The sequence below is a fragment of the Pinus tabuliformis genome, chromosome J, assembly GCF_031772625.1.
Source record: "Pinus tabuliformis cultivar Carrire ecotype Pingquan chromosome J, CPIR1, whole genome shotgun sequence".
Classification (NCBI taxonomy): Eukaryota; Viridiplantae; Streptophyta; class Pinopsida; order Pinales; family Pinaceae; genus Pinus; species Pinus tabuliformis.
In genome coordinates this window covers 693,874,679-693,888,342 of record NC_142295.1, presented here as the reverse complement: position 1 = coordinate 693,888,342, position 13,664 = coordinate 693,874,679, and positions in this window count along the sequence as shown.

The following is a 13,664-nucleotide window of genomic DNA, read 5'->3' as shown; positions in this document are numbered from 1 at the left end:
GGCTATTGGAGACAAGGCATGTCATTATATCACTCATGTAGAGCATAAGGGCAATATTTTCACATATGCCACAATTGGTGTGGAAACAGATTTTACAAAGGGATTTCCAAAAGCAATTCTGCTTGACTTAGAGGGTTGGAGCCATCTTCAAACCTTTGATTATGCACAGGTTCCTTTTAAATGCAACTCTTGCCATGAGTATGAGCACTTTGCCAAAAGTTATCTTAATGTTGAAGTAACTCAACTATTTCTAAGCCAACTTCAACTTCTTAGAATAATTATGAGCAAGGATCATTCAAACAAGTTTCAAGAAATAAAAAGAAAGAAAAAACTAGGAGGGATCAACTTGACATCAGACCTAAGTCACTCTTTTACTCCCTCCAATAACATATTTGGAGCACTGCAATCCCCAAAGGAAGAAGATGATGATTGGACAAGAGAAAAAGAATCGCTCAACCCCATCAAGTCCTCCATTCTAACTTGCTAGCATTAGATCAAGTGCAACTAGAGAATATCATTCCTCATAGTGAGGATGAAATCTCATCTAGGGAAAATATGGAACCTTCAGAAGATAAGGACCCAATTTTAGAAATGGAGGATTTAGAAGATGAAAAGGAGAAAGAGGAGGGAAATCATACCTCTAACTCTCTTTCCTTTGCCAATGTTTAAAAAAAATCTGCATTCCTCTCCTCTGTTAACAAGTGTTGAGAAATGTAACTAGTATCGGTCTTCATAATTGATTGTAAGTCTTTTGTCTTTTTAAAAAGAAAATAAAAATACAAATTATTGTAAAAGAAAATTATTTAAAGCATGGGTTTCATGCTTTATTTATTTTGTTTCTAGGTCAAAACACCCATTGAGTGCTTTTAGGGCTTGTGTCTCGTGTCATTTTCATTATGTTCTACACCATTCTTGGGCTTATTATGTCAAAGAAAGAAAATTTATTTTATGTAAAATGGTCATGTAAACCTCCTCAATCAAGTTGGCCTAAAAGGGGTGATCCAACCACTATAAATAAGAAGGAACTTGACCTCATTTGTACACTCACTAAGAAATTTCGATTTGCAATCAAAAGGAAGCGCAAAGAAGTGAAGAAGGCTTAAAGAAGAAGGAAAAACCCTAGCGAGGATAAGAGGAACCCTAGCGAAGAAGAGAAGCTCAATTTTTCTTGTATTTCCCTCACACGTGTGAGAATTTTAGTTGTAGGAGAGGCCGAAAATTTCAAGTCTACAGTAGAGGCTAAAATATGATGTAGGAGGGTTGGAATTTATGATTAATATAGTTTTGAAGAAAGTCGACTTTCGTTGACTTGAAGTAGACTTTTTGTCATCTTGGAAGGACTTTATTGGGAGGTTGACTTGGTGGATTGGAGAAGGTTTATGTCTTGGTCAAAGGGTCTTGGTTGTCTCATTTGATTTGGTTCTTGAAGAAGAGAAGATAATCTTTTTTGGGTTTTCCCCTAGAAGAGGGGTTTTGCCTTGGTTGAGAGCCTACATCTTGTGCCCTTGAGGGGTTTTGCCTTGGTTGAGAGCCTACATCTTGTGCCCTTGTTGTTTTGATCTTCATGCATTTATGTTTTGGTAGTTTGTTTATGATAAGAAGATAAAATAAGATAATAAGAATATGAAAAAATCACAAGTAATTATCAAGATAAGAAAATCTTTTTACCTTTCTAATTTTCTAACATGGTTTCAGAGCTATGGTGAAGAAAGAAAAAAGGGAGTTTGAAGATTGTTATGAACATAAATGATGTAAAAATAGATAATAAATAATAATCATAATAATATAAATATAATAATAAGTAATAAGTAAATTAACTAATAGTTAGTTAGTTAATAATGAAAAGGCATGTTTGAGAGACATGCTTGTTCGTGAAAGGGTATTACTTGGCTATATATACAGGACCTTCATTCTCATTTGTAATCATCCTATATCAATTCTTTATATAATATACAATTTACAATTACTATCCTACGATGGATGTCTTTGTCTATGAAGTATTTTAAATATTTCCGTTGGGTATACGACTTTTGGTCGTTACAAAGATCTATTCATCTTCTTGAAAATAAGGAAGTCTTGGTAAAGTATCATATAGAGGTCTTGGTTCATTATAATCTAGGACCTATTGAAGGTTTCAAGAAGATCTAGACCTCATCTAAGGTAGCATTAACAAATAACATCAATGAACTTAAAGTTTTGTACACTTCTCCAAAAGATATTCACATTATCATTTTGAAGGAGATCCAAAGTTTTAAGAAGCATCCACATTATCTTTTCAAAGATCTGAGAAGCCTACAATCTCTTGTTTAAGCATCTCTTGTGGGCTTGAAGTAATTCTAAAAGGAAAAGAAGAAGCCCTCCTATAGAAAATCCTGACCGAAGTATTTGAAGACATTAACAATGATTCATTAGGCCAAAGATTCAATGATCTCAGGAAGCCCGAAAACTTCAGGTGGATCAGATTATAGTAAAAAGTCACCCATCCGAAAATTCCACAATAACATTTCAGAACTTGTAGTCCAACAAAAAGGAACCTGAATTTTTTTTTTATCTTCAGAAATTCATAAGTATAATAGGAAGAAGACAGACTGCACCCATATTTACATTCATATTCAAATTGATGAAGAAATTATGCTTCGTTGTAAGAAATAGGTACAAGGCTATGACACCTTGTGTAGATAATTACTCTTAACATCAATGAAAATTGTTGTACCCTTGAAGGAAGTATATTACAATGCCCTAACTAAAGGACTGAAGATGCAAAATATAAAAGGTACCAAATACATTATTAAGGACAACAAATCAAGGGAATAATCTCTTAAGGGAACTATGAAGATAACAACATAAAAGAAGGAATCTTAGTTTGAAGAGTCATCTTTGAAGATATTATAAGAACATCTTGAAAGCAGCAAGAAGATCATGACATCTTTGTAGTGGATTCTTTTTGTGATCTTGGGGGACTAACATATGTAGTTCTTGAGGTATGTATAATTGTTTTTATTTATATAAGATCTAACCTAAATTGGATTAGGATGTTAGGATTTCTTTTAGGGTGTGTAATTTTCATATCGTTGGAGGTTGTGGCATCTAAGTTTTTGTAAACCCTAGTTGGTATTTGGAAACCCTAGGGAAAAACCCTAACCAAATTATATTCCCTCATAGAAACCTTAGTTCTTGGTCTCTAGGGTTTGTAGATAGTCTAAGGTGAAAAGGCAAAGCGTAGTGATGGTAGAATTGGATTTGAGATTCAAATCCTAGAGTTAACGTTTCGAAAGATAACATCATGAGACTTAAGCTTTGGATACGGAAACCCTAGGAATTCCCCCTCCCTAAAGATTCCATGGAATACCTAACCACAATGATACTCTTGACTTGTATATTTTGATTGGTGGTACTTGTTAGTGATTGTTGCAGGTATTTAATGAAGGAATAAAAAAAAAGAAAGATATGTTGATCTTATGTCATGAAGAGCATGATGAACAGAAAGAATGGTAGCTTGGTAATCGAGTTGGATCATTGGGCACTCTGATAAAAGAAGAATCACATTGACCATGAGGATGTTGATGTTTTGTTAAAAAAGTTTGTCTTGGTGAGAGGGAGCCCTTAAAGGTTTGTAGAAGAAGCAATTCAAGGTATGTTTTCAGATTGATAACAAGTCTCCATCATATAAAAAGGTATGATCATTTTGTCTTTAAAATTACTCTCTCATCTCTAGAGTTTTGCTATAGAATCATAAAGATTCTTTTGCTAAGGTGTTTAGATTAAATAAACCCTTGTAATAACTATATTTCGCTATTTTTGGTGAAACCCTAGCCTTTTTTATTTTTAGGGTTTGTTAGGGCATACAAGGGTTTGATGATATTATCTAGGGTTTATGATAAAAACCCTAGTAAAAGTTGAAATAAGATTATAGGACTTGAAAATGAAATCCTAGATGCTTTCATTATGGCTAAAATCCTTACATGGTTTATTTGTTGGATATCTAAGGTTTGTGACAACACCCTAGTAATGGTTGTCGTAAGAGTATAGGGCATAAAAGTGTAACCCTAGATGTGAATGCTTCCATACAATTGAAACCCTAACAAGGTTTAGGTTTTGAATTTTTAAGGTTTATTTTCTTGTTTGAAGTTCTGATAACCCTACATCCTGTCATATTGATAACATGCTATTGATAAAATTAATTTTATGTTCTTGTACATATATATTTGTGTACCCCGTTGTACTTGTTGTTGAGACTTGCAGGGACATAGTTGTAAAATGATATGCCTACATCATACTTGATGATGACCTTATGATGATGATGAGCATGATGGAAAGAGGGAGTTGCAAGAACCTTGATGACTTTGAAGTTTACATTAATGATTGAATGATGACCTTGTTTCCATATGAAGGAATGAAGTTTTGGAAGGTCAAAGTTCTTTGATGATATGATGATGCAAAAGAAAGATCCTGTGTAGTTGGAAGAATAAAGTTGTTGATCTCCCTAAGTTGAGAGGGAGCTTGAATGAACAAAAGTGTAAATCCACCATAGTTAAGAGAAAGAACATGATCTTGGAAAATATCGATAAGGAAAATAATCGAAGAATGTTTGAAGCAGTATTGATGGTTATTCGTGTTTGATGAGGTCGTGAGCAAAATTTGGTTGTTTTGAGAAGCGCTGAGACTGAGTTTGGTTCTGCTTGAGAAGATTGGAAAATGAAGCTTTTGTCAAGATTTGTTTGGATATTGTGATGACCTAAGCAACATCAAAATGGTTGAGGACCCCAAAGATTGTGCTAGCATATTGATAATAAGAACCAATATATTGGAAGTGATTGGGGTCGTGAGGCTATAGTATGTTCAGATGGATAAACAAGTAGTTGATGAGTTGATCTCTCCTTGAGAAGTTTGAATATTTGATAAATCATGCTTGGATTGGTGGCTATCTCTAATTTAATTGAGAGGGAGAGATGAGTACCATAAACTGCTTGTATGATGGTGCTTGGGAGGACATCTTGGCCTGGTTGGTTTTGAGATATCAATTATAATTTGGCCTTGACGATGTCTAGATTCCGGCGTGGGTGGGTATCTTGGTCTGATGGAGCTCCTTTTTAGTGTTTGACCTTGATGATACCTAGATCCCTGTAAGGGTTGGTATCTTGGCATGGAGGCTTAAATGGTATCTATATCCAGTTGGATTGATACTAGGGTTATAGCCTGATGGTACATATAGTGACAAGTTTCCTTGGTGACACCTTAGTCCATATTGGGAGGATTCCTTGATAGTTTGGTATCCCTAGCATTGCGTATGCAGTTGTACTCTTCTTGGAACATTTCAAATTGAGGTCAACCTTGTACTAGTTGAATAACTATGAATACCTCCCTAGTTAAGAGGGAGTGTTGAGAAATGTAATTAGTATCCGTCTTCATAATTGATTGTAATTATTATGTATTTTTCAAATGCAAAAGAAAAATAAAAATTAGTGTAAAAGAAAATTATTTATAAGCATGAGTTTCATGCTTTATTTATTTTGTTTCTAGGTCAAAGCACCCATTGAGTGCTTATAGGGTTGTGTCATGAGTCATCATCATTTTCATTATGTTCTAGACCTTTCGTGGGCTTATTATGTCAAAGAAAGATTATTATTATTATTATTATTATTATTATTTTTCAATGTAAAATGGTCATGTAAAACCTCCTCCATCAAGTCGGCCAACCCTTGCTTCAAGTAGGCCTAACAAGGGGTGATCCAACCACTATAAATAAGAAGTTACTCAACCTCATTTGTACACTCACCAATAAAGTTCGATCTGCAATCAAAAGGAGGTGCAAAGAAGTGAATCAGGCTTAAAGAAGAAGGAAATACCCTAGCCAGATTAAGGGGAACCCTAATGAAGAATAGAAGCTCAATTTTTATTGTCTTTCCCTCACATGTGAAAGATTTTGAGTTGGAGGAGGGGCTGAAAATTACAGATTTGTAGTAGAAGCCAAAAATATGATGCAGGAGGGCCAAAATTTGTGATTAAAGCAATTTTGACGAAAGTTGACTTTCGTTGACTTGAATCAGAATTTTTGTCATTTTGGAAGGACTTTGTTGGGAGGTTGACTTGGTGGATTGGAGGAGGTATATGTCTTGGTCAAAGGGTATTGGTTGTCTCATTTGATTTGGTTCTTGAAGAAGAGAGACTTTTTTTGGTTTTCCCCTAGAAGAGGGCTTTTGCCCTCACTAAGAGCCTACATTCTGTTCCCTTCTTGTTTTGATATTCATGCATTTATGTTTTGGCAGTTGCTTGATGATAAGAAGATAAAAGAACATATAAGAAGAAGATAATAAGAATTCAAATAAATCACAAGTAATTATCAAGATAAGAAAATATTTCTGCCTTTCTGATTTTCTAACAACAAGAGGTAGGAAAATCGTAGAAAGAGATCTCTAAAATTTGATTCCCAACAATCTCTTGACTCCTTTAGATTTAGTAGGGTGCTGGTTTCAGTCTAATATTAGTCATGTTTTGTTTTTGTATCAATTTGTAAGATTCTACTATTGTACTCCCAAAACAATAAGATCATGTGATAGAATGTTAAGTGTTGGATCTACACCCTTTATCATTTTGTCGAAAGGAGGATTGTTTTTTGTTTTGATGGTCTTTCCCTTTTATAAGGTTTGATGCAAACATACCTTGTACCACTTTTTCCAATGTACTTGAACAGCATGCTTCGAACACAAATTTTTTATTAACATAAATTTTCCAATTATTATTAAAAAAACAAAAACAAAAAAACATAATATGCACTAAAATATTAAAAAAGATTGCAACTCCTTTTTTGAATCAACATGTGCTAATCCCTAATTAATGATTTTGTGTTGAAATAAATTTCATAAAGTGAGTAATATTTCTTTGTTTCTACAATGAAAATCACCAAATACTAAATCAATGAGCAAAAATGCAAAGAAAATACATAGTCATCTTTTAACTTCTAATTTATAGTACTCCCTTTACAAATCAACTACTTGGTCTGAAAAGCACATAATACTAAATTAAGCAAAAATGAAAAAAAAATACTATCGTTTTTAAACTTTTGATGTAACAACCGTGATTGAAATCCATGTAATAAAGTTAATAAAGACAAAAATAAAAACCATGGTCATGGGACATGTATTCCAAGTTGAATGTTGGGCAAAAACATATTGATGGGGATCACTTGTGATTAATTAATGGCTATGGAAATTGGCAAAGGCAATGACAAAGACTTTGGAAAGTCAAAGTGACACAAATTGATATTTTATTTATGAAAATAATGGAAATTAGGAAAAAATGAAAGTGAAAGGTCACAGGTTGCATGTGAGGAGAAAAATGAAGGAAAATAATGGAAAATTGAATAAAATAGAGGCCTTATTAATAAAAAGGCTTATGAGGATCAGTTTGTAGTTTTTTGTCTGTTCAGTTTTCGAGCTCTCATTTTCTACTCTCTCTCTCATACTCTACTCTCTCTCTCTCTCATACTCTTAGACACTTTGAATTTTCTTGAAATACTCTTGGAGGAGTATGACATACTTGGGATTTGGAGCAAGAAGGCAAAGGAAGATCAGAAAAGTGAAAGAGGACATCCAGATCAGTAGCTACAATGGGCTTTTCTTGTAGGTACCAAGTTGCATGTATGATTCCCTTGTTAGTTTTTGGTATGCACGGCACATGCATGCGGTTTCTTGGTTATGATCCATCATTGACATGGATGATTGTCTCGATTGATGGTGGATTTACCTAGCCTTGCCATTTCTTGGATAACCATGGTGTTGTGGGTGTCTTTCCTTTTGTTTTCTGGTTGGTTCTCATGTTCCTTATGGTTGTGCGTTGTGTTACTAGTTCCTGGAAGCCTTGTAACAACTTGGGTTGAGTTACTAACATGGAAGCCTTGGTTAGACAAATGATATGGAAGCCCTAGTTGGAAAAATGCTCTGGAAGCCAAACAACAACTGTGGGTTGAGTTACTAGTCCTGAAATCCCTCGTTGGAGCAAACACTCTGGAGCCTTGGAAAACTTGGGTAGAGCCCAATCTGGTGATGGTTAGTGATGTCTGACTGTGAGGTGGAATCACTGGTTGAGGGTTGAGGTGGCTTGGCCTATGGAAGCCCTGGTTTCATTATTCTTGATTTATTCCATGAGATCCCACATTCATGCTTGGAATATGGCATGGGGGTGATTAGTTGAAAGAAAGATTTGGTTAAACCAATCTATGGTTGGGTGGTACGTGGAAGTCCCAGACCTGGTTGCATTTTGCATATATTATTAAGAGCTCATTTCCTCTTGTATTTTATGGGTAAATATACTTGTTCATATGCGGTTTTTATAGCTGTTATATCTTTGTTATTTCTTTTGAATATATGCTAGTTAAGAGGATGTTTTATGATAGTTTTGATGTATGGCTTTCATCATGTTTTGATTAGCAAAAAAATGAACAATGAATATATGACCTAATAGATGATAATGCAACTATTGTGATAAGGCATCAATGCTTCCTTATGAATCTCAGATAAGTATGAGACCCCTATGCTCAGATCCATTGTTATGACTTGTAGATTTCATATTTGTGACATGTTTGACGAAATGCCTGTCATGGATAGTAGGGGTCAGATCAAGTACTTGTACCAATGATTGCATTAGTAGCCTTATTCCATTGTTATTTATCATTTCTGAAAGTTTCATGAAGTTCTGGGTAGTGGCCTGAGCCCTGGCCCTGAAAAAGTGGCACAGAATCCAGGGTCACTAGCTTAGAACTGGATGAAAAAGTCCACAGTTGCTGGCATGCTTTGCTATGGGAGCAGCTAGAAGGTATCAGTCACATGCATGGCTTGTCATAAGAGTGATTGAGGGTTGAGATCATTGAAATGTCAAGTTGTCTCAAGGGTTGGTCACCTGGAAGGATTGGTTGGTTCCTGAAGGTTCTGTAGCATGTGTGGAAGGTTAGAATGGTTTTGTTTTATCGGTTCCACTTCCTTAACTATACATGGGGAGTTGAATCACATCATAGTAGAATCTTGTCACATGTTCCCCAATGAACTGGTTAACTTGGGTAAATGTGGGAGGAGGATATTGCAGAGTGGTATCAAAGCTAAGTTCACCCCTTGGATTGGATGGGTGATGTGTGTTGGTCATGGATACATGTCAATTACATATGTGTTCCTTATGCTTGTGGTCTATGTGCTTGTTGCATATGTGTTACACTAAAAAATGTCACCTTGACTACTTACAGTTAGTATGGCTCAAATCAACAGTCATGCTACCCTCTTAGGCAAGTCTCATGCCTCTGTTATCCATCTCAAACTCAAAGAAGAGAGAAAGTCTTGTAAAAACTATGTTTATCTCTGGGGTCGCAGGTTCTCTCTAGCCTTACCTGCGGGGACGCTGACCATGTTCACAAAATCTGCGTCCATGGACGCTCTGTATGTTAAGGGACAGGTGCGTCCCTCTGTAAAAGGCAAAATGCGCGAGTTTTATCTTGAAAAAGTTACTTGTGGTTACTTCTAGAACATTCTAGAGGTCAGTTTGATGAAATGGATGCGCCTCCAGTTGGTTCATGTATCTCTATTAAGGGGGAACTTATCCCATCAATAAGGGAGCTATCCCACCCAAAGAGGGGGATGATCCCATTGATAGTGGACCTGAATAACCTCTTTACAGCACTATAAATAAAGGCATTGAGCCAGAAGGAGAAGAGGTTGGAGCTATACATTTTCTTTGGGTAAATGCTGCAGGATTTAGGTCTTCCATTAGAGCCTTTGTGAGGAGAGATTGTCTTCACTTGATTCTACTTGGGAGAGGGTGAGCTTTGTCAAAGTAGAGGAAAACCCTTGATGGACCCTGGGAGGAACTTGCACAACACCAAGGCCAGGTTGTAAGAGTTTCTTTGTTTCGTTATTAATACAAACTGGTTTATTTTTCTCAATAGCTTGTGTTAATGAGTTATTTCATGTGTTCCTTGGTCTGCATGTTGAATATATGTTTTATTATATGAAATGCAAGTGCTTGGTAATTGTTTGATTGTTTGTGGTTGCAGGAATTGACTTGAAGGAGGAGCTCATCCGGATCGTCAAGAACGGACTTCAACAACAGCGTTTTGGAATAAGGTAAGCCTAAACACTTGTAGTTTTCATGTTGTAAAAGGTGTATTTAGAGAAAGATCACTCCATTTTGTCTTGTTTGTCATTAGAATGTCTTAGACTTCTAGGAAGGTCAGTCGTGTCCGCACCCTTGACCAATTCCGTGTGACAAATTGGCGACTCCGCTGGGGAATCCATTAATGAGAGAGTCTTTTCCTTTATATGAACTTTGCTTTGAGAAAATCATTTTATTTTCTGGTTTTTGACTGTGAGAATTAGTATTTGGGTGGCTTAGCTTTAGATTTAGTTAGATTTGGTTTTTCTTCATTTTTCCAGAAGGACGCACCCTCTGAGTACTGCACAGTGCGTCTTTGGACGCGCTGTTGCCATCTGCACAGAGCGGGGCCGCACCTGTGACAACGGGTTGCCTGCGTCTTCCTGTAAACTTTAAGAAAATTCCATTTTTGCTTTAAATTGCTTTAGATTTTGTTTTTCCTTAGTGTTTTCTGCCCAGATCCTTTAGTACCCTGTCAAGAATTTTCACCTGAACTTGTTTTGTGAGCTTTGAGTGTTTTAGTGGTTTTCAACGAAGTTTAGACCTAGGGTTTGATTTTTGGATAGGTTTTGTAGTGACTTTGATAGTAGAAAGTTGTCCAGCCTTAGATCTCTCTGGTTAGTCAACCTTCTTAGAAGTCGGGCCTGTCGTAAAGTCTCCTTGTGTGAGCAACTTGCCATTTGAGTTGTTTTGGGTCAAATTTCGATTTGCTTGTTTATAAAGTATTGATTTCCATTTTACAAAAAGAACAAAAAGATTAGAATTTTGTTTTGACTAGTTTTTGGTTCTGCAATAAGCTAGTCCTTGATTTGATTGTGATCAAGTAAAACACCTTAGAAATAATCATTGTTAGTTTTGGCCTCGTTAAGATTGCTTAGAATAAATTTGCCTTTAGTTTGCTTATGAGTGCATTTTCATAGATTTTAATAGTCGTTAAGATTGATTTTTGGTTATATTAGATTTATTTGCTTTATTAAAAGAAAAATACAAAAACATCTTCTTAAAAAGTCTTGTTTCAAGTAGCTTGTTGTTTTTGAAAGAAGAAAAGAGTTTTTTCGTGCATGTAAAGAGAAGTTATGTTTTTATACTTGGAAAAGAAAAACGAATTGTTTCTTTGATTGTCTTCAATTAAGAAGTTGCTTTTATAAAGATTGCATTCTCTCAACTTTTTAGTTAAGCAATTCATCGAAAAAGTAAAGTAGTGGATAAATCATTCTAGGTGCATTTTGTAGTGGTTTCGAGTCGAGTCAACACACCATTGGTTTCACTTCCATCACCTTTTGACTTAAGAAACAACCTTAAAAGTAACGCTTAAATTAAAATCAATCTAGTAATTTTTATTTTTCTAGGGCTCTGAAGCACCAACATAGCTTAGGCTAGGGTCTTGGAGTAGGTGAGTACTTAACTCTCCAAGACTACAAAACCAAACAGATAGTCTATCTTGAGTAGAACAAATCCAATTGTTTCAGTTACATTCTGGGAAAGCTCCTCTTAAAGGAGAAGCACGAGCTCGTGTCTGAACCAGTGAGGGGATCATTCCTCCCTCGTTGGGAACGACGCCAGGCAGTACGTATTACAAATGGTAAACCTCGGATTAACCATTGTCGAGGAGCCAGGGGTCACTTATCGGTAAACCTTGGATTGTTGTCAAGGAGCCGGTAAGGGGATTGGAGCTTGCTACTCTGCCCTTGCGTGCTGTCGGAGTTTAGACTGTTCCCCCAGGTGTAATTGTTGTGATTGGTAACCTTAGCGGCCATAATATCTAGGATTCTACCCAAGGTGACGGTGGAGGGAAGGTCCCACTGTACCTGGAGCAGACGTCGGTTATACTCACTTGGATTTTCTGGGGGGTTCGCTTCACTTCGAGACGGTTAAAGTGGAGGAACTTGGTCCAGTCTATTCATTAAGCAGGTTGCCGGGGTAACTGTTCCACCCACCATTTCTGTACTGAATCCTGCGAGGTTGGGCCTAATCACCAACTAGCGCTTTTGGTCCGGAAGACTACTGTTTGTGTGTGGTTTGACGCTCTAGATTATTTAGGCGTGTGCTTCAAATTTGTTTGGTTCTTTAGAAGACTTTAGGTGGTTTGATTTGAAATTTTTTACTTTGTTTTCGTGTGTTGTAGTTAAAATCTTTAATTGTGGCGGAATTACCGAGACAGTCCCGTAGACTTCGGGGCAAGTCTCCTGAGATTGTTACCGGAATAGATTTGTTAAGAAAACTCCGTAAATCGCGGGGTGAATCTCCTGAAGACATTCCGGGTCATTTAGAAGGGTTAAAGGTCCTTGTAACTCCTCCTAGTGGCAGTAGAGTAGGATCACCTGAAGAAGGAGAGTTTTCCTTGGTAGTCCATCCAGATTACCAAAGTTTAGAAACAGGTTACAATCCCGAAGCTGTTACAGTTTCCGAGCTTGCTGGTAGTTTTTCATCTGCCAGTGAAACAGGCGAAGAACCTGAAATTTCCGAACCTATTACTCCAACTCCTAGTGTTCCTGATTCACCAAGAATAGAAAGAATTATCACCGAAAATCTTCTTGTTGGATTAATTGCTATAGAAGAACTTGTTCCAGAGGAAGAAATAGGCGTTTCTGATTCTGAAGATCTAATTACCCTTGATCTAAGGGAGCGTGAATCCATCTTTTACAGTCCTCCTAGAAGTGAATCTTGGTACCTTGCATTAACCAATTTTTTAGACAACTCAGTAGGTTTTTCTACACCTCGTACTCCGGTTCCACCTAGAGGAATTCATTCTCCTGTAAATATGTCTGGTCAGTCATCTGTGTTTTCACAAAGTCCTGAATCATTTTTACATGGCGGTCCTTCTGTTCCTACTGGGTATCAATCACTTTCTGGTACCTTTGCGGGAGCATCTCCTCAACCCGTTGATCATGGGTTATTAGTTGGAAACAGTGGTAATGTACCATTGAGTATAGGTGACGTTTATATGATGTCAGGTTCAACTCCCATTAACCAACCTCAAGGTGGCCAATTACCGCCTGGGGGGCAACCTTCGTTAATGCATGGGGGGCAACCTCAAGGTACTTCATTCGTGACTGGGGGGCAACCTCAAGGGTATCAACCCCAAGGGTATCAACCCCAGCCTCAATATGTACCCCAAAGTCAACCTCAGTATCAATATCAACCTCAAGGATGGCAACCTCAAGGATGGCAACCCCAAGGGTATCAACCCCAAGGGTATCAACCTCAAGGATACCAACCTCAAGGTCAAGGTCAACCCCAGTATTCGTATTTACCTCAAGGTTATCAACCTACGGGTCAATACCCTGGTCAAGGTTATCAACCACCTCAAGGGCAATCATATGGGACTACACCTTACAATTATCAACCCTATCCTCAATACGGCTATGGATCTCAGTATCCTCAACCTGTAACGAGTCAATACCCTGGAATGTTAACATGGGATCCGTCACAGGGTCAACAGATGTCGCAACCAAGTATACAGTCGGTACCTCAAGCAGGACAACCTGCAGTTCCTGGTCCACCCCAGCAACCGCAACCTGTCCAGTCAA